The following is a 19,323-nucleotide window of genomic DNA, read 5'->3' on the forward strand; positions in this document are numbered from 1 at the left end:
CTTTTTCAGGCTCTGAAAAGGACTGGACATGAGTTCCTGAGAGCAACTCCTGGTAGAAATGTCACTTGCCCCTTTTTCAACTCTTGTATCTTGTTTTTCCGAGTAGGAGGAGTCCCTCAGCTCAAAGGGCTGCCTGTGGCCCTGGGCCATAAATAGTATTTCCTTCAGAGTATAAGACACTGCAGTAAGCAACCTGCTCCTAGCATGTTGCCTTACTAGAAACTCACCCATTTAGTCTTAAGTTTCATGATTATCTGGAATAAATCTTATGTTGGGAACTTTTAATTAAGGTAGCTTTCCATGGTGAAAGACTGCTGGAAGTCCAGCTAATAGGAAACTTCAGCTCAATTCTTATTTCCTCTCTGTTGCCTGAACTACACCCACAGCTTGTGTAGCCTTTCCACTTCTACATTTGCCACCCCCTGGCTATTCTGCCCCAGCCACCCCTTGTCTCATGGGTATCCTTGGGTTGGTATCACACAAAAGCACTGAAGAAAAACACCTCGTCAGGCAGCATTGCCATACCTGGTAGTTAGTACTGGCTGTGGGCTACAGGATGGAGTGGTGAAGCTCTGGGAGATGCTGAGGTATACAGTGGAGGGGTGTTAGCAAACTTCAACATCTGCCTGTGTGTCTGCTCCCAGATGAATGGCCCAGTTCGGAGCAGACTACAGGACTGTTAAGCAAAGTTGATGTTATATCTGCCCCTAAAAGTCCCAGCTCAACAGAGCAAGCATGCATTTTGGGCATGGAGTTCCAGTTGCATAAAGCAATGCAATTTTATCTCCTAGTTCAGTGCTAGGAAAGCCTTGGCTGCTGAAACCAGACCACAACATGTGGCAGTAGTGAGGTGACTACGCCTACATGTGTATGCATGAATGTATACGTGATCAGCTTATAACTTGCAGCATGAGGACTGAATGTTCTTGCAGTTTTTGTTGCCCCTGACTTTTCCTTCTTCCCAAACAGGCTGAAACTTCTTTCTTTCTAGTATTCCCACTAAATTATTTGGGATGAAATGTCACATTATCTATTATAATAAAGGGGTGTGGGTCTGAAAATGAAAATTAATTTTTGAGGTAGGGAGTGAACTGATAATACAGTTTTAATGCTGGGAAAAGAGTCTGGTTAAGCTCAGTTAATTATTTGCAGAGGCTGTACAATTACAGTGTGGATGTTAGAGAAGGAACACAGCTCCCTCTTCATGGTGTAGCCATACACTGATACTGCAGTGACCCACTCATTCAGCATTTTTCCAGATCTGATAAAATCCTGGAATTAAAAAAATTCTCTTTCTATGTAAGTGCATTATCCCTGAACATATCTCCTGTATGCTCATGTGGAACATTACATTACTGTCCATGGCACCCCAGTGGCAGATCTTGATCTGCTTTGATGGCTCAACCCTTCACTTTCTGCTCATTCCACTCCAACCTGTGATGTTATCAGGATGGAAAAGCTGAATGGATCTGTTCAGCCTGGTCAAGACTTGGGTGATACACATCCAGAGAGCCATGGTGCTGGGGTGGTATTTCAGAAAGGACAAGGGGGAGCATAGACAGCAATATTTCTGATGAGGGTTGGTGGTGCAAAAAGCAGAAGCAGCTTAATTTTGACATCTAAATCAATGTTGTGGCAAACAAAGCTGTTGCAATCTGTTTCTGCATAAATGATGGAGCGACGAGTGGAAACAGCCCTGCATCTTTACGACTGATGCCCTTGTGCTTGGTCCTGTTCCAACATCCACATTTTAAAATGCTGTTACAAATGGAAAACATGAAATGAAATGCCTCACAGTGAAAGTCTTCAGGAGCATAATCCTGTGATTTTACTGAAAAACAAAAGATAGGGATGTGCCTTGTTTACAGGCTATTGCCACACTTACGTGGAATTGATAAATCTTAAAGGGCTCTTTTACACATGGGAGTGCAGCAATAACTTGACAAAGCCAAAGGAGAGAAAGCAATGCCATCACTGTGCACAGAATGCAGCCATTAGACCAAAGGTTCATCAGCTTTTGATGTCTGACACCTAGAAAGAAGACCTTTCAGAAATGGATGCAGACAAGTTAAACACATTTCAGGCAAAGCTGGGAGAAATGTGATAGACTGGATGAAGGTGATAGGATGGTGAGCCCTTCTGATCTCAACTTCTGACTTCTGAGGAGGGAGAAGATGCTGAAGTGTGTTCAGATAAAAGCCACACAAAACATGGAAATAAAAACGCCTGGTGACTCCAATTTACTAAATCAAATCAAACAGAGGCATCTTGCTAGGTGCCTCTCCTTGCTTGGTATCTTGAGCAAGGAGAGGTGAATGAGCAGCACTTGCCTCTCAGTAACTGCAGGGTGGGACAGCAGAGGTGGGGGCATGTCCACAGATCCCCTGTAAAGCCACTACTCTGGGAAACATGGGAAGCCCCACTGCTCACAGGGTTAAATTGAGGATATGCAGCAAGGAGCAACTTTTGAGGTCATAGGCATGTTGGGGAAGGGCAAGGAGAGATGTGGCCAAAACCCACTACTGTAAATGGAATGACTCCTGCTGATTTTAATGGGCTCTGAACCAGGCCTAAGACACCAAAATGGGTTGTTTCCATCTGCAGCTTCTTGTTATAATATAAACAAACCCTACTCCCACACAGATGTGCACATGCAGACATGTGAATACCAGATCCTCCCTTAGATTTTGAAGATACCTCATCCACCAGAGACACAGACACTCACAGCTCTGCATGGCTGGAGCTGCCTTCCTCATCCTCAACACCCACCATGTCAACAACAGCCTTTATCTCCCCTTTTGTACAGCCAAGAGGGCTCAGACCACTGTCCTGGCTTCCCAGATAGTGGAAAATTGACCATGTCCTGCCATTCCCTCTCTCTTCTCTGAAGTTCCGGTTCTGTCCCAAAATGCTGAGCCAGCCAGAAAGACGGGTGGCAGACAGAAAACTCATAACAGATCTGAAACAGGAAGATGGACATGCAGGAATTTTGCTCAACAGGCTGGTGATTTTGTAGGGTAGAGGGAAGGTGGAGACACAGACCTCAGCTCAGTGGGTGGACTGGAAAGGAGCAGAGCAGGAGAACTCACAGAGATGGGGCTACATCTCTGTGTAGCCATGCACCATGCAAGGCAGTTCCTAACAGATACTAAAACCCCTTGGCTCCTTCTTCCCAGCATATCTGGATGGGAATGGATTTTCTATTTTTTTCCTCACATTTTGAGAAGCATTCCTGCCCTCATCTGTTTCACACCTGGAGCTCAGGACATCAGCACCCAGTTTATCTGACCATAGATTGGTCTGGGGTTGTATTTGCAGAGGAATGCACAATGGTTTCAGTTTTTAAATTTTTGTTTCATATAATTGCTATGTTTCCCATAAGGAAGTTTTTCCAGTACCTTGGGCTATCAGGTTCAGTGGGTATTTTGGGGCTCACACTTCTTCAAAGACAAAGTGAAGACAAACAGGGAGTGAACAAAAAGGCTTTATTGTAGACAGGGACATGTGTCCTGCTGCATACCAGAGACAATTTTTTCCACTCTTTCAGAAAAGGATATGTGGGTCTTGGGCAATCTGACCAAATCTGGGCTTCAGCAAAGGGTCTGCATCTGACCATGTATTAAATTCCCAGGATGGCTGAGTCAACACTGCTCCTGGAGATCAGCTTCTAATTGAACTACGCATTCCCATTTGCACTGTGAGATTCGCCACTGGCAGAGGCACCTCCACCCCAGACACAAAGTGTTGGGTGGGAACGATCCCAGGTCCAGAGTGATGTATTTTCCTTGGAGAACATATTTTAACTTAAAGCTGTGTAGCACAGAGAGAAAATGCTCCACAGGTCAGGAGTAGAATAACCTTGTGTCAAAGCCTGTGTGGTCTCACCTCCTAACTCCTTGGGCATCTCTACTGGATGAAAACCTGCTGTTCCCAAATTTTTCCTTCTCTGGGTTGCAAATGTGAAGAATAGCATTTAGTACCTACTTCTATTCTGACACATGGAAGAAGCATCTCTCCCTCCCTATACACATCTGAACTATGGCAGACTGTCTTAGGATCAGAGAATTATTTAGGTTAGAAAAGACCTCTATGATCACTGAGTTCTCTCATGTGTATGAGTGAGTGCAAACAAAATTTACCCCTGCACCTAACTTGGAATCACCTAATGAATCACTCCAACCATGGTTGTAAGTCTTGCCTGTTATTGGGCAAGAGCTGACGCGCAAGTGACTGGACATTTGGGTGCTGCCACTGCTGTCACAGTTGTTTGGTTTTCAGATGTCACAGATAGCAGGAAGGGAAAGTTTCTTTTCACAGTTCACTGCATCCCATGGTCACACCTCATGTCATGTTTCATGTCCAGGGAATAAACTCTTGAGCATCTTACCCATAAACTTGTGTTGTACAGTGATGGATTCAGATTTTATCTTCAGAAGAATCTGGCAGGGAATATCAGATCATACCACACTCTTTCCAAGAAGGATTCTGCTGCAAATTGTGTGGCCTGCTAGAGAAAAACCTGAAAACTATTGGCAGATGATTTCCTCCTTTCCAAAGGAGGAGCTGTTTGTGGGTATTTGGCTCTGTTCAGGGTAAAGGGAGCTGTGAGATTACAACTTTAGGAAACTACAAAACCTTTTGTGAGGCCCAGATGAGGACCTGGATTGGCTGGATTCAGAGAGGCTGATGCAATTTGGGAAGAAGCTTGTCACAGCCTGTGCAAAAAGTCTGATTGGAAAGCTGGCCTCAGTGCAGGAGCTCTGGAGGGGTGGCAGATAGTGCTGCAGGATGCTGAGCCATGGAATTCGTGAGAGGCTCATGGTATGCCTAAGAAGTCAGGCTTTTCATAAGTGGTTAAGTTCCTACACAACATGTCTGTAAAAGGATGTGTTTACGATGTTTTAATTAGTCCAATTCCCTCCTCCTTTTTCTTTATTATATTGCAAATGCCATGACTGAGTACTCACATACAGTGACAGTGGTCTGACACACAGTTTTGCTGGATGGAAGTTTTTGAAAAGTGTGATTCAGACTGGTTGGTCTAGGACTGTAGCCGTGGCTTTATTTATCTGTCTTGTGTTCTCAAACCTCTATGGTTCACTCGGGAAATTTGCAGACATGAGCGTGGGAAACTGGTTTTCTCCTAAAATGGGAGGTGAAATTGTCATTGTTTGCATGATGGCAAAAGGGACACTATAAGAAATTAATTACAGTGTTATGAGATCCTTCAGATTACAGGAAGTGATGATCATGATGCCAATTACATGCTAGATTTGCTGTAAACTGCCAAAACTGCTAACAAGTACCACAAGCCATGAATGGCCCCAGACTGAATGCACATGGTGCTAGGACACTAAGGACCTGTGGGAAATGAAAAAGGCATAGAATTATAAATCACATATTCATAAAGGCTTGAAAAGCCCATCAAGACCATCAAGTTTGAACTGAGCACCACCACACTCACTAAACCGTATAATGGAGTGCCGTGTCTACTTCTACTGTACCTGGCAAGTAAACCTGGTCACTGACCACCACCATGTAAGTGTTCTCAAGTAATTAACCACTATCACCCCCCATTTCCAGCTTCTCTTCCTTCCAGTTTTGTGTAGAAACTCCTGCCTGCGGGCTCTGTTCCCTTTGCCTGGTGGGAGAGGTTGAGGGGTAAGCTGCCAGAGGCAGCTGTTGAAACTCCCTGTTTGCATCTTCATGGCTGGTGTTCAGCCCCTGCAGAAAATCCAGACAGTCTGGACCAAAACCAAGCTGTGCATGTGGCATATGTCTTTCTCAATCTTTTTTTCATGAAGAAATTTTGGTGTTTCATGGCTAGTTAAACAACAAGAACAGTGACTCAGACTGTGCAGAGGGAGACCTTCAAGCTCTTCAGGACAGTCCTGAGCAGGAGAAGGGGAAGGACTGGTGAGGCATCAGAAGTTACTGTACTCTGTGACGCACATTCCTGGTACACATCCATGCTCTTCCATACCTCCATCTGCACTGGTTGTGGCAGTTCCTCTCTCTGCAGCCCATCTGCAGCACATGAGGAACTGCTCACCCACCCTTTTTGTATATTTAGAGGAAGATGGTGTCTGCCTGGTGGTCTGTGGGACATGCTGGAGCCTTGCAGCTATTTCTGGCACAGGCTCTTCCTTCCCCTGCATCTAGATATTCTGCTGCCCAAGTCCCGGCTCCGGAGAAAACCCTCCCTGGCTGAGTTGCACTTCCATAAAACCTCTAATTCCACACCAGCTCAGCTTTTCAGCTCTCTGATGCTTCAACACAACCCACAGAAAAGTGTCAGAGAAGGAAAGGCTGGTTTTAAATCCAGGCATTTCTGCTGGCTTATGTTTCCTGATTAAAATGAGAGCTGTGTGGCAGCTCATCATGGGGAAATAATGGGCAGGAAATTTCTGAGAGAGACAACAAAGAGAAAAACAGATTTTCTTCCTGAAAAAATGCTTTTCTTCTGTTGGAAACTCTGTGGGAAGGTTCATGTCTCAGTTTCCCAACCTGTAAGAAGGAGCATACCTTTCTCAAGAAGGATTCTTTAGGAAGACATGAGCTGGCACCAGAGTCACCTTTTTCCTCTGCATTATTGGCTTTTGGGTTTCAATAATGGCTGGATTTCTTCATCAAGACATGAGAAAATTCAAAATATAAATTGTGCTTTGATGCTATAAACTGGGCTAGTCATCTCTTATCTGTTATGTAGACAGGCTACAACGACATAAATGAAAATGAGTGAAATAACTGGAAAAAAATCACCAACAGGGGAAAACACATGTTAAAATCAGGAAAAATAAAATCTAAATTCAAAAGAAAAAATCAGCCTGTCAGAGAAAATATTTTCTGCTGTGGACTTGGCAGTTTGCAGGTCTTGATGACACATGCTAAGAGTGCTAAAGGTCCCTTCCCTATTCTTATTCTGCTTTTCCTGATTGTGCCCTGGATCAGCACAGTGAAAGACATGGTAAAAACTGGTAACTGCAGCAGATGCAAAGGGTGGAGCTTTCTAACATAATTTTGGCTATCTCCTCTTTCAGCATTTCAGAGTTGCTTTTCAAAGATAAAGATCCAATGTTTCAGGAAAAACCATAGTATCCCAGAAAAACAGAGATGGAGAAATCTCAGAAACCACCAGATACTGTGCTCTTTTGCAGTGCAGAAGTAGCAATTGTTTTTCTCTGCAGTTTCTTCAGAAAATTGTCAGCCAGGAAAACCAGATTTCCTGGGGGACAGGGTGGCCTTTTGATGGGGTCACACAGCACCTCTGGTGGGGATGTCTTGGAAGGTTTTATTACTGCATTTCTTTTCTCTTTATCCCTTTCCCTCTCTGGCCTTTCTGACAATCACTCACACTTAAAATTAGCTTTAAATTGACTTTAATGAGATCAGAAAATCTTTTAGAGGTTGCAGCAAGCATGACCTCACACTTCCATTGTATCCCTAATTGATACTGCAGGTTATCCTGTAGTAAATCAGTGTAAAGTTCATAGTATTGTCATTTTTCAGTATTTTTAAACCTAATTACCTAGGGAAACTTAGAGGTGTTGCATTTACTTTTTCCCTTTGTTTCTGCTTTCCCCACTATGTTCCAAAAGTATAATTTCTACCATACTTTTAATCTAGAAAGGGATGCATAAGATTTTAATTTGCTCACAGTTTTGTGAAAACTGGCAGCTGGATAGAGCAGAAAAATATGTGTAATTGCTGTTCCCCGCTCCTTCCACACAAGCCAGAGGCAGAGTTCTGCACAATATACATGCTCTTGACCAAGGAGCAATTACGTCCTGGGTAATAAAACAATTCAGATACTGCTCCAAGCCAGCCACAGCACAGGACCCAAATCTCCAGCCAAACTAGTAGCAGATTCTAGAAGGAGCTGCAGTTATCAGGGTGGAGGAGATTGGAAAGGGAACTGTAGGAAAGGTCACCTTATTAACTCCGTTGGTCATAGAACAACTCTTTTTTAACAGTGTATTTTCCCCACAGGAATAATTTTCTCTTCAGCATTTCCAGATACAATTCTCATGTCTTCAGCAGCTACATCAGCAGTGGATTCTTGGACGCTGCATTTGGTGCAGGCAGTGCTGCCGAGAGTGGTCATAGGCCACAGGGAAAAGCCATGGAAGGGGAGCAGCTGCTGCTTGGCAGGACCTGTAATGGATTTACAAGAAGAGTGGAGGCAGGGGAGGAAGCTGGCTTCCACAGAATGCCCCCTCCACTACTGGAGGTGATCCCACACATCTTTTTGTTGTCTCTGACTTCCATTGGAATCACTGCTTACCCACATGCACTGCAAACTGAGAGATTAGCAAGAGGACAGCAGACACCTTTTGAAAGGCCAGTTTTTTGACCCTTCTTGGCATTGGATGCACAACTGCTTTAAATATCTGGCTGCTTCTTTTGTGCCCAAATGGCAGGGGATGAGTTTGAGAAATCTGCTCCAGCTCTGGATACTGGGCAGATGCAAAATGATTTTCCTTTATTTACTTCATCTGTGTTTGTGCAGAAGCTGCTGCATGCGCTTGTGAGGGTCCACTTATTTCCCCCTGTAGCGTGCTAGCAGAAGGCATGTGGCTGTATTCTCTGCACAGCAAGTGAATTTTCCTTGCAATCCTCAGGCCTCTTGGTCGCTGTGGATCGCACTGGTGGGAGCCATGAGCAGCATGTAAAGGCAAGAGGACAGTGCATCCACTGGGAAGGGGACGTAGAGTTCTCTCTATTGTTGCCAGTAAAGCCAGTGAGTCATCTCTTCCTACAAACAGCTGTCTTGTGTTTCTGGCTGCTTTGCACAGCCCTCAGCTTAATCAAATAACAAAGGTTTGGATGCAGCTGCTGACCAAAAGTGTCTCTTCATCTGAGACTTCTTGCTAGGATATGTGGCAAGGATGAGGAGATATTTGCAGAAACCTGAAAATTATTTTCTCATGTTGCAATGTACTATTGTGACTGGGAAAGACTTTGGAAACTGTCAAAGCCTGATTAATTTGTTTGGGCCAGGGTAGTTTTTGGCCAAATCTCACAGTTTTATTATAAGTTTGTTTTCTTTAAGTTTAGGTTTTAAATTACATGTGTGGAAACAGGTAGAAACACCTGAGTCTTCACATCTTTCTTGACTAATATGATTGCTCCACAGAAAACTAGTCTGAAACCAGCAGGAGGCCTCCATTTCTTTGCTGTCTGACTGTGGCTGGTCTCTAACAAAGATACCTCTCCTACATTTCCTTCCCCATATTCCGATTCCCCTCCACCCATTTTAAAAAGGAGAGGCTGGCATTGTTTTCTCTTTGTCCTTGGAAATCAGGACAAACTTTAGAAACCATTACGTATGGTAGAGATGGCTGTAAGTTATGGGAAGAAACCCCGTCAAAAATCTTAGACAATAAACTGCAACCCAGGTGACACTTTTCATTACAGAATAATGTCTTACAAGTAAATGCTTGGCTGACTGTTGTGAGCTCATCTCAGTGAAGAACTCTGTACTCTCCAAACAGTGAGAAGGCAGCTCATGGAAAGTGGAGAAGGCTGACGTTATTATATTTTTTAAGCCTGAGCAATTGAAAAGTTTTGTATTCCCACTGCACTTTCCTATCTCTAATGCTCTCAAAATGAACACTTTTCTTGGGTAAAAATTTATTTCAGCTGAATTTTGGCATAGAAAAATTTAAGTAACTTTGCTGGGTCAGCTTGACAATAAAATCCATGTCCTTTAAGTCTCCACACCTTCTAACAAGCATCACTTCAGGCTTTTCTTGTCTCTGTTACTACTTTTCAGCTGGGCTTCTTGCACAAGTGATAATGTCACTGTGCTCTTTGCCTCTGACTGTATGGTGCAGTGAGTTTTGGGAGATTATTTCAGTGACAGTTTTGGGCTTTTCAGCTGCTTTCAGCGATGCTCAGTCTGCCCCTTTCATAGACAGGGATGTTGCAAATTTGGAACAGAGATTGGTCAGAAAATATCTGAGAATAACCTAACGAAGTTGGGAATGAGAGGCATGTTTTTATCTTCCTTTCCAAGCTGTGGCTCATGGAAATGTGTTTGCAGCCCCAGATGGAGTCCTTTGGTCAGAATTACATTCTCACAGGTGACTCTAAACCTGAACCAATTGTAGATGGATCAGGGACAGTGAGCATGGCTGTAAGTGATTCCACCCTCATTTGTAATTTCTACTCACAGCTGTTTCAGAGCTACAAGAGCTTGTGGGGAAGATCAGTTTGGATAAATGAAGGGCTGAACTGACAGTCCAAGAAGACCTGGAGTCAACTACCATGTGGGCACAAGCTGGGAGTAGGGGATACCTGATACTTGCTTAAAAAATTTGTTTGAAAATTCCCAGCAGGAGCACCACAAATAGCTACAACTCTTGTTGTGAGAGTAAAAGCTGTTCTTTGCATCCTCAAACAGTTCAACAGACAGGATAGGTTTCCAGGGAAAAGATCTGTGCAGGGTTCACTCCTGTCTTTGAAGCCACTGGCTTGGAGGAGTTTTCTCAGCTCTGCTCCACTAGTGCCTGGCAATCAGCTTGGGTTTCTGACAGCTTCTGTCATACTATCCTTAAAACACTGTTATGTGCCAGGATAAATACATTATATTCATACAGAGCCAAAAGGTTTCATTAAAATCTTAAGAGATAAAAAATTTATTATTAGTCCAGTTGTAATGATACTAATACTTATAATCCAGATTAATACAGAAAAATCCTTATTAGGATTATTAGTCATAATAGTCATAATGCTCTTAAAAGTGCTACAAAGAAAAGTTGCAATATCTAATCCTCCTCTTCAGCACTATCCTCACCTTCTGATGTCCCTGAGTTTTGTGGCTGGCGGCACCAGCCTCCTCAAGCAGAGAGGTGGTGGTGGCTTCTCTGTGTGAGTTATCAGTGTCTTGAGTTGTCACCAGGACAAGCATAAAATTCGTGGTGGTGATCTTTGTTCCTCAGGCCTGCAGTCTGTTTGGGGCTTTTTTAATGGTGTGGTTTTTTTTTTTGTTGTTGTTTTGTTTTGTTTGTTTGTTTGTTTGTTTGTTTGTTTTGATTTGGTTTTTTTTTCCTCATTACACTCTTTCTCCTTCCTAGTAGTTTCCAGGTGAAGTTTAAAAGTTGCACAACAGCTTTCCCCAGCCTCAATTAACCTAAAGGGCTATTTCTTGTTATGCAGTGACTACCTATGCTTGCCATTTTGCCTTATATGGTAGCACAGAGATAAAGCCAGAACAGGTTATACAGAAGTTATTTGACCACAGGGAATTGTTAATGTAAACTAACACCAGCCCAGGTCAAGATAAGCCTGGATGCCAAAGCTTGTGTCTTTCACCAGCAATTTCAAGAATTATATTTACTAGGCTATATCAATGCTTTGACAGAGGCAGACCTCCAAATAATTTTGCATCCTATGGCAGCAGGAGGATACCCCCAAACACAAGAAGCCACCTAAGAAGAGGTGACAGGACCCTGCTTAGTGACACACTCTTGTTGATGTGCTCAGGTGAAAGTCTCACCATTGCACCGTGGATGAGAAATGGTGGGATGTGGTTTTTTGCCCCAGCGTGTAAGGAGCTTTTTTCTATTGCTGGCTTTCTTCATCCTTTTCTCCACTGTGTGTTTGTTCTGCTGAGGTTGTTTTGTATCTGAGAAAAGGACCATGTTTATTTCTCTTTTCTTTCTTCTTTTACTGACAACTGTGAATTGTTTTCAACCTTTAGTCTCTGAGGTGGCTGGAGACAGTTAAAGCAGCTGATACTTCTGTAAAGGTTTTTGTAATGGGCAATGGTGTCAAGCCGCCCTTGGAAAAAATGAGGAGTCTCAGGGCTCTTTTCAATCCCAAAAGTAGTTTCCCCCCTTTTTATTAACTTGAAAAAATTAGTGATTAATTTGAAAAAATTAGAGAAGCAAAGAACTTTACCATTTGTTTTAATTTTTCTTTGTTATACATTGCCCTATACCTTATATTATGGTTGTCTACAGTGCTAGGCCTGCTGCAGGTGGTGGGTCAGCTTAGAGATGTGGAGGTTGTGGGGGGGTGTGCACTTGCTTTTCCCCCTTCGTGTCAGTCCTTCTCCTGTTCCAAGGGCAGGCCCTCAGAGGAGTGGCTTCCCAAAGGCAGGGGTGCTACTGCCACCTCTTGGAGCTGGGAATAAGGGACTAGCCCAGCATGGGAAGCACTGTCATGGTGCAATGGAAGAGGCCAGTGTGTGGAAAGCACGGGGTGGGCACCTCTTGGTTTTGGTAATGCCTTTCACATGGTAAGCTGTGCTCTGGTGAAGGCCAAAGATCTGAAGCAGGTGTGAATTTTGGTCTTGTCTAAATCCTCAAACAGCATGAGATCACCTGTACAGATATTTAATTTCCAAAGGACATTTTTTCAGTTCAGGATATAAACGGTATGTGATGTGGCCCTCTGCAGTTTCCAGGGACAGCTGTACAACCCTGTAATGAAAGTAATCTTGCTGAAGCTATTATTGCCTCTAAAATGCTATTAAAATTCTTCACTGCTATATGCATTACTTTCATTATGATAAATGGAAGGGTGGAAACCAGGTTGCTTGAAAGTCACACTAAGATCTGACCTGTTCTCTATGTGACTACAATCATTACTTTCTGTTCTTTGCTATCTGGGTTCTTAAGTGGTGCTTATCAGCATAATATCTGTGTGCTATCTAGGAATGCATTAAGCAACAGATGTTACATGCTGAGCTCCCATCCTGCTCATGGGAGAAAAATATGTCTAATTATACTGTTTTGTTTGAAATGCTCATTGCAGCAAGTCAGTCTCTCCCTTGCTTTTTCACAGAGGCACACGTGCAGACACACATGTAGAGCTCTCCTTTTAAGATCATAGAGGTACACCAGGAGGCAGGGAGGCTTGTGATGGCTTTTGGCTATGGGAAGGTTTTGCTCCATGGAGTGTGGCTGCCCCCACACAGACTCTTCCTCCTACAGGAGAGGATAGAGTTCAATACTGCTCAAAGAAGAAGCACTGAGGGCAGCCTCAAGCCTGAAGCTGCAGGCTCTTTTAGACAGTTTGGTGTCCTCTTACCAAGACCTTAGCAAACAGGGAGTGGAGGGGATTTGTGCTGCTGTCTGGAATGCGGTGGCAGCTCACAGCAGCCCAGGATTCAGATAGCACAGTCCAGGTTTATCCAGGCATTGATGTGTTGTGCTTCACAAACCATACCACAGTGAGTCTGGGCACAGGGCCCTCCTGCTTCACAGTTTTTCCTCAAACAGTCCTTATTGTTTCCCCTCCATTTTCCTCTCTGTTTTCCCCTCTGTTTTTACCCCTGCCTGTTTGGGGTGGTTGGAATGGGAGCTAAGCCCAAAGCTGTCCTTGTGTGAAGGTCCTTGCCTGTCTGAGGCCAGCCCAGCACAGGGCTGAGGTCAGGGACCCATCCTGCAGCAGAGATCCTGACAAGACCTCTGTGTTGAGGATGCTACGAGTGCTGTGGGATCTCTGCTGTCTGGCTGTTGGCTTCTAGCTGGGGCTGAAGGCACCATCTCTGATTTACAAGCCTTCTGTGACAGAGTCTTGAAATGCAGATTGCCAGCTTTTGAATTTTTCAGGTGCTAAATGCTGGGGAAGTGAGATAGTGAACAGCAGCTCCTGAAGGAATGGAGCATATATAAACTTGCTGGGTCAGTCACATTTGGTGTCCCTCCTTGGTGTAAGGCTACAACTCAACCATGCTGGCAGGTTGGTTGGAGAGCTGCTGTGGCAGGAATATGCAAAACAATTCTTCAGAGGGCCTTTGTTTGCTCTCTAATCATCGTCTGAAAAAGATACCTCATGAAAATATGTTTTATTGAAAAGGAGGAGGGACTGGACTGGAGTGAGGTAGTAGGGAGGTAACTATAATGCAAGAGAGCGGTCCATAGCACATTTCAGTCAATCATCTATAGAAACTATGAAAAGGAAATACAAATGCAGGAGAGGGACTACAACAGCCAATATTGTGGCATTTTCTGTAAACAGCAATTGACTGATGTTCCAGTGACTCATTCACATGGCATTTTCCCAGATCTGATAATATCCTGAACTATGAGCAACTCTCCTATCTATGCAGATTTTTTTTTTCTTAAACATATTTCACGCACCTTTGTGCATAACATAACATCGTTATGTGTGTAATTGCGTACTGGAGATCTCTATCCTCTGTTTCTATCCTTTGCTTACGTTTGCCTTGGCTTATGATCCTATCATGTGCTGAAAGCTGAGCAGGACAGATCCGGCAAGACGGGTCAGCGCTTGGCAGGGAAACCTTTGATTAAACCTCTGGGTGCTGCAGCAACTGCTGACAGCATCTGTGAGGGATAAACTCCTTCCAGACAGGCTGGGTAGGACACTGCCCATGGCAGCACCATTTTCCTTACATGTGGTCAGCCGTGTCAACCACCAGCTGATACTGTAGGACTTTTTCAAAGGATTTGCAGTTTTCTTCACAGTTATGGGCTGTCAGCAGGCAGGAAGAAATTTAAGGCATCAGGAATGCTTTCTTCAGGACCTTCATGACATTATCTTCATTTCAATAAGTAGAGGGATGTTGAGCTATCCGATACAAAACTCAGAATAATGTAGGCTTTGACCCTGGGTTATGGATTTGAATCAGTCTGTTGAGAACTTAAAGATGATCAGCATTCATTAATCTCAGTTGCTCCGTGTTGATCTATCTTCCTATCCTGTTAGCAAGCATGAATCAACAAATGCAAATTATGAACACCTTTTTTCCCTCAGTGCTGACAACCTAGAACATAACATGTTTTTGTCACTCCTGGATCATATCTTGCTCTATGCAGATGTTGATCAGGGCATGAAGTCTTCCATCAGGCTATTGCCTTTGGGTACAAGGCACTGTGATGGATTATTTTGGCAGTGCTTCCAAATAAGTCAGAGTCCAAAATATATGGGGCAATAGTATGACAGAAATAACAGCTAATGAGAACTTATCAAAAGCTCCTGAACAAACACATGCTTTGAGAGTCCAGTTGCAGCCCAAGGAGACCATGGGGAATCCAGACATCTCTGTTCTCTCATACCACTCCGTGGCTTCAACAAATGTTCTGTGTCCCACACAATTGCTGATTGTAAACTTTCCCCTTTGCTGCTTCTAATGTGATTGCCAATGCAGGCTTTAAAAGAGGTCCTGTGAGTCCAGAGGATCTTGTTCAAGTCCTAAATTTCCAGGATGGCCCATGGCAAACCCCATGGCACTTGCAAGGGAGTGAGACCCTGCTCTGACAGGCTCTCCTATTCCCTGCTACACCACAGCTCCCACGTGGATCAGGGACTGGACTGACCAGGAGGGAGGAGGGTGCAAGCTCTCACCCCAGACACAGAGAAGGGAGGGTGACCAGGGGTCCTGCTATGCTCCCAGGGCTCTGGCAGTGTTTTTCTCCCCCAGACTCTTGCTGACAGTATTGTGTGACTGCAGTGTGGTGGTGTGGCATCCAAAGCTACCATCTCGTGGAGCTGAACAGAAGAGAAAGCACAGGAGGGGAGATGGTGCTTGCACAGGGAGGAGGCAGGGGAGCAGAGAGCAGGCTCTGCTCTGCTAGCTTGCCTTCTCCTGTGAAGCATTATACAAACAGAAAAGGCCATAAAATATGAGATGAACAAGACAAAGTCAGTTATTTGTTGCCCTGAGCATGATTGTTCCCCATGGTGAGTTTTCAAGTGCCTTTTGCTTCAAGTCTGCTCTTAAATGACGCATGTGATGTGGCCTCCTCCAGCTCCTGAAGGGAAAGAGAAAGGAAGCTCTACCACAGTGCAATAGATATCCCTCAACTAAAGCTTTTGCTGTATCTAAAATGTCATTGAATTGCTGCATTGCTGTAGGCATAATAGTGAGTGCTCTGGTGAGCTGAGGAGTTGCTCTGCTGCCTTGACCTGTTGTGGGTCAAGGACACTCCCACTTGTCCCTCTGACCACGGACAACACTGGTGGTGTAGTGGATGTCCTTGACTGTCCTGGAACTGGAAGAGGTCACTATCTATGCTGCACAGTGGAGAAAACAGTAATGAGAAGGATGACCCAGCAGCTGATGACACTTCCAGCACTCAGCTGGGGCTGGTGTTTTAGCAAAGATCACACAACATGCTGTATGCTGGTGCAAATATCTCCTCTGACTTCCACAGGCTGCACCTGAGCAAGGTGTTTTGGCCACCCTCTGGAGATGGCGAAATGGGCAGGGAAGAGAGTGGATGCTCAGGTCTCATACTGGTGAACAGTAGAACCAGGAGTTTATTTTTACCATTTTCATGTCATGTCAGATCTGAGCAAGTGAAAAACAGCAGCTAATAAAATCTGTTAGTCTTCTATTCCTGTGACTTAAATATTGAAGTGGTGGACATCCCATTCCACTGGACAGCACAGGTAGCCAGGCAGTGGTCACTGGGATGGGTTGGATCTGTGAAGAGATCCATAAGAGTGTGACAAGAGAGGAGGGTGCAAACAGAACAAATATACTTCCAGAACTATTTTACAATCTTCAATGATTCACAGTTCAGGGTCCACTTGTGATACAGGGGTGTCCATGTTTATACCATGCTTGGATTTTTACCTTCATTCATTTGTATATCTTTAGATGTCTTTTTAGGACCTTTAGCATCCTGTGTCCAAGGCTTTTAAACATTCATTACATAGCCTAGTGCATGAATATCAGTTTGAGCTTATTGTGAGCAAAGTCATTGCAGCAGTCACATATTTTATTTGCCAGCAGATTCTTCACTGGCTGCTCTGTAGGTGTGAGGTTCAGACAAGCACCTGCTGTGCTTAATGCTGCACATGTTTGGAACATGTACGAGCAATTGAGGTTCCAAATCACTGCTCATATCTTCACAGACCTCTTATGGTTTGTATCTCACGGCAGAGCCTGGGGACTGTGCTGTGGTCAGAGGCCCATCATATCAGATCCTGTGCAAATACACCCCAGGTAGTTCCTGAGAGCTGTAACTGGTTCGTGTCAGGAATGAGGGACAGATCCTCTGCCATTCTCATAAGATTATATATTGATAATTTGATTTGATAATGAGGTTCCTATGAAGTCAAAATTCAGAAAGTGGTGTGTAAGTTACTTCTTCACTAGGAAATGGCTAATAGGGATATATACATTCAAGTGTCTGTGTAAAAACAAACACAGAGACAAAAAAGACAGTGACAAAATTTAGTAATTGCCATGGGTTAGGGATATCTGCACTCCCAGTGGTGACTCATAAGTGGTGTCCTGTGCTTAGAGAAATAAATTGTGTGTCAGTGCTATGCTTACCATGGGACAATTCATGAAGCTGCCACTTGTGTCATCCAGGACTTGTGCTAGGAAACTACATGAGCTTGGAAAACAGGCTCATTTTCAGGGCCCATCAACAGATGGATTTTCAGCTTTTCTGAGCTCCTCTGGGTCAAGGTCATTACATGCAGGAACTGAAAGAATGGGAAGGGACAGGGAGCAATCCAGATCCACACCTGGCCCCTCTTTCCTGTGTCTCAAAACAGCACAAGAGGCAAAAGGGGCTGGGGGATCATGAGGGTGGTGGGGCCTAGGTGATAATGCAGGAAACTTCTACTTGCACTGAAATGCCTGTGGGGATCCTTGGAGCTCCAGGAGAGGCTGGGCAGTGTCTGAGGGGATTTGTGGGCATGTCTGCAAGGAATGTGTGGCATCTCCCCACAGCTGAGATACTGGGAGCTTATCAGGGTTTCCTTTGGATGCCTTCACGTCCGCGCCAGCAGCAGCAGCAGCCCTCTGGGCCGGGGTGGGCTGGCACTGGGAAAGCTGACCCAGCCATCTACATCCTGGCCTTTCCCTCCCCTGCAGAGAGACAAATCCCACGGGGCAGGCACTGCTCAGCACCGATGTGAGTCATGCCAGATGCTGTATGGTCTTCAGACAGGCCCTGGGAGGTGTGATATGGGAGAGCACAGCTGTGTTCCGGGGGAGATAGCTGGGTAATTCACTGATTACACATATGGGCAATGATTAGTGCCACCAGTCGGCTCCTCACCCCGCAAAACGTCTGGATAACAGACTGCACAAAAGATGGACTTTTTACAAGGGCCTGAAGTGATAGGGGAAGGAGGAACTACCTTTAACTTGAGGAGGGCAGGTTTAGATTAGAGATTAAGAAAAAATTCTGTGAGGGTCATGAGGCCTTGGCACAGGTGGCCCAGAGAAGCTGTGGCTGCCCCATCCCTGCAATTGTTCAAGGCCAGGTTGGATGGGGATCTGAGCAACTTGGTCTAGTGGAAGGTGCCCCTGCCTATGGAATGGAAGTGGTATTTAAGGCCCTTTCAAGCTAAAATGTTCCATGATTCTCTGATTCTATGGTCTGCCTAAGGGTTTAGCATAATCTCTTGAAAGGCTTACAGGCCTAACTTCTAGGAGTGGAATGTATGGATGCAGTGCACCCTTAAACATGTGGTGGCTGTAAAGAGCTACTGGCTCAGCCTTGCTCAGGAGCAGAGGGTGCATGGCTGTGTGATTGTCAGCAGGCCCTGCTCTGGTTTTGCTCCTTGTGAATGTCAGCACAAACTTGTGCCTTTTGGTGCTGCTCAGGCAGATGCTGGGCTGGTGTGTTTTGCAGAATATCCTGCACTACAGGCTGGAGTGCCTGCAGAAAGGAGGAGGTAGAAAAGACAGTATGGGATGAAGTACAAGGGATTTTGTCAGTGGCATTGGTTTTTAGAGCCAACTCATTGCAAACTGGCCAGCGGGACTCAGCCATGCTGTGGTGTCTGTGGGTACAGTCAGAGGCAGGGAAACACTCAGAGTAGTGTGCTGGCTTCACCATGCTCTGCAACTTCAAAATCTCTTTTACCTGACCCAGTGTCTCCTCCCCCAGCCTACAGCCTTTCCCTTTTAATCTCTCCTTACAGAATGTGGGTGTTTGTGCTCTAGGAGAAAGAGTGTCTGCTCTTTCCTCCAGGGTGATGATGTCCTGTGAGCCCTGTATCTTCCCAGCTTTCACTTTATCTGTGGATTGAAAGCAGAGCAGAGCAGGCGGCTCAAGGCTCAGAGAGAGCACTTGAACCCACAGAGTCTGCTGCTCTCTGCCTGGGCCTGTGCAGCCCCACAGCAGATCCCAGCACAGGCAGGCAGGTGCTCTCACACAGAAGGGTGGAGTGGGAACATGGCCCTGAGCAGGTCAGAAGAACAAGGTGGTCATGGAAATGAGGGATGATGGCAGGTGAGGAGCCAGCATGACCTTGTTGGAAATCCCATGGTACCTTGTGGGATCTCTGCTGCTCACAGTTCTGGTGCCCCAAACATAAGAAAGAAATGGAACTGCTAGATAAAGTCCAGAGGGGACCACTAAGTTAATGAGAAGACTG

Source organism: Passer montanus, unplaced genomic scaffold, assembly GCF_014805655.1.
Source record: "Passer montanus isolate IOZ18808 unplaced genomic scaffold, ASM1480565v1 scaffold104, whole genome shotgun sequence".
NCBI classification, from domain to species: domain Eukaryota; kingdom Metazoa; phylum Chordata; class Aves; order Passeriformes; family Passeridae; genus Passer; species Passer montanus.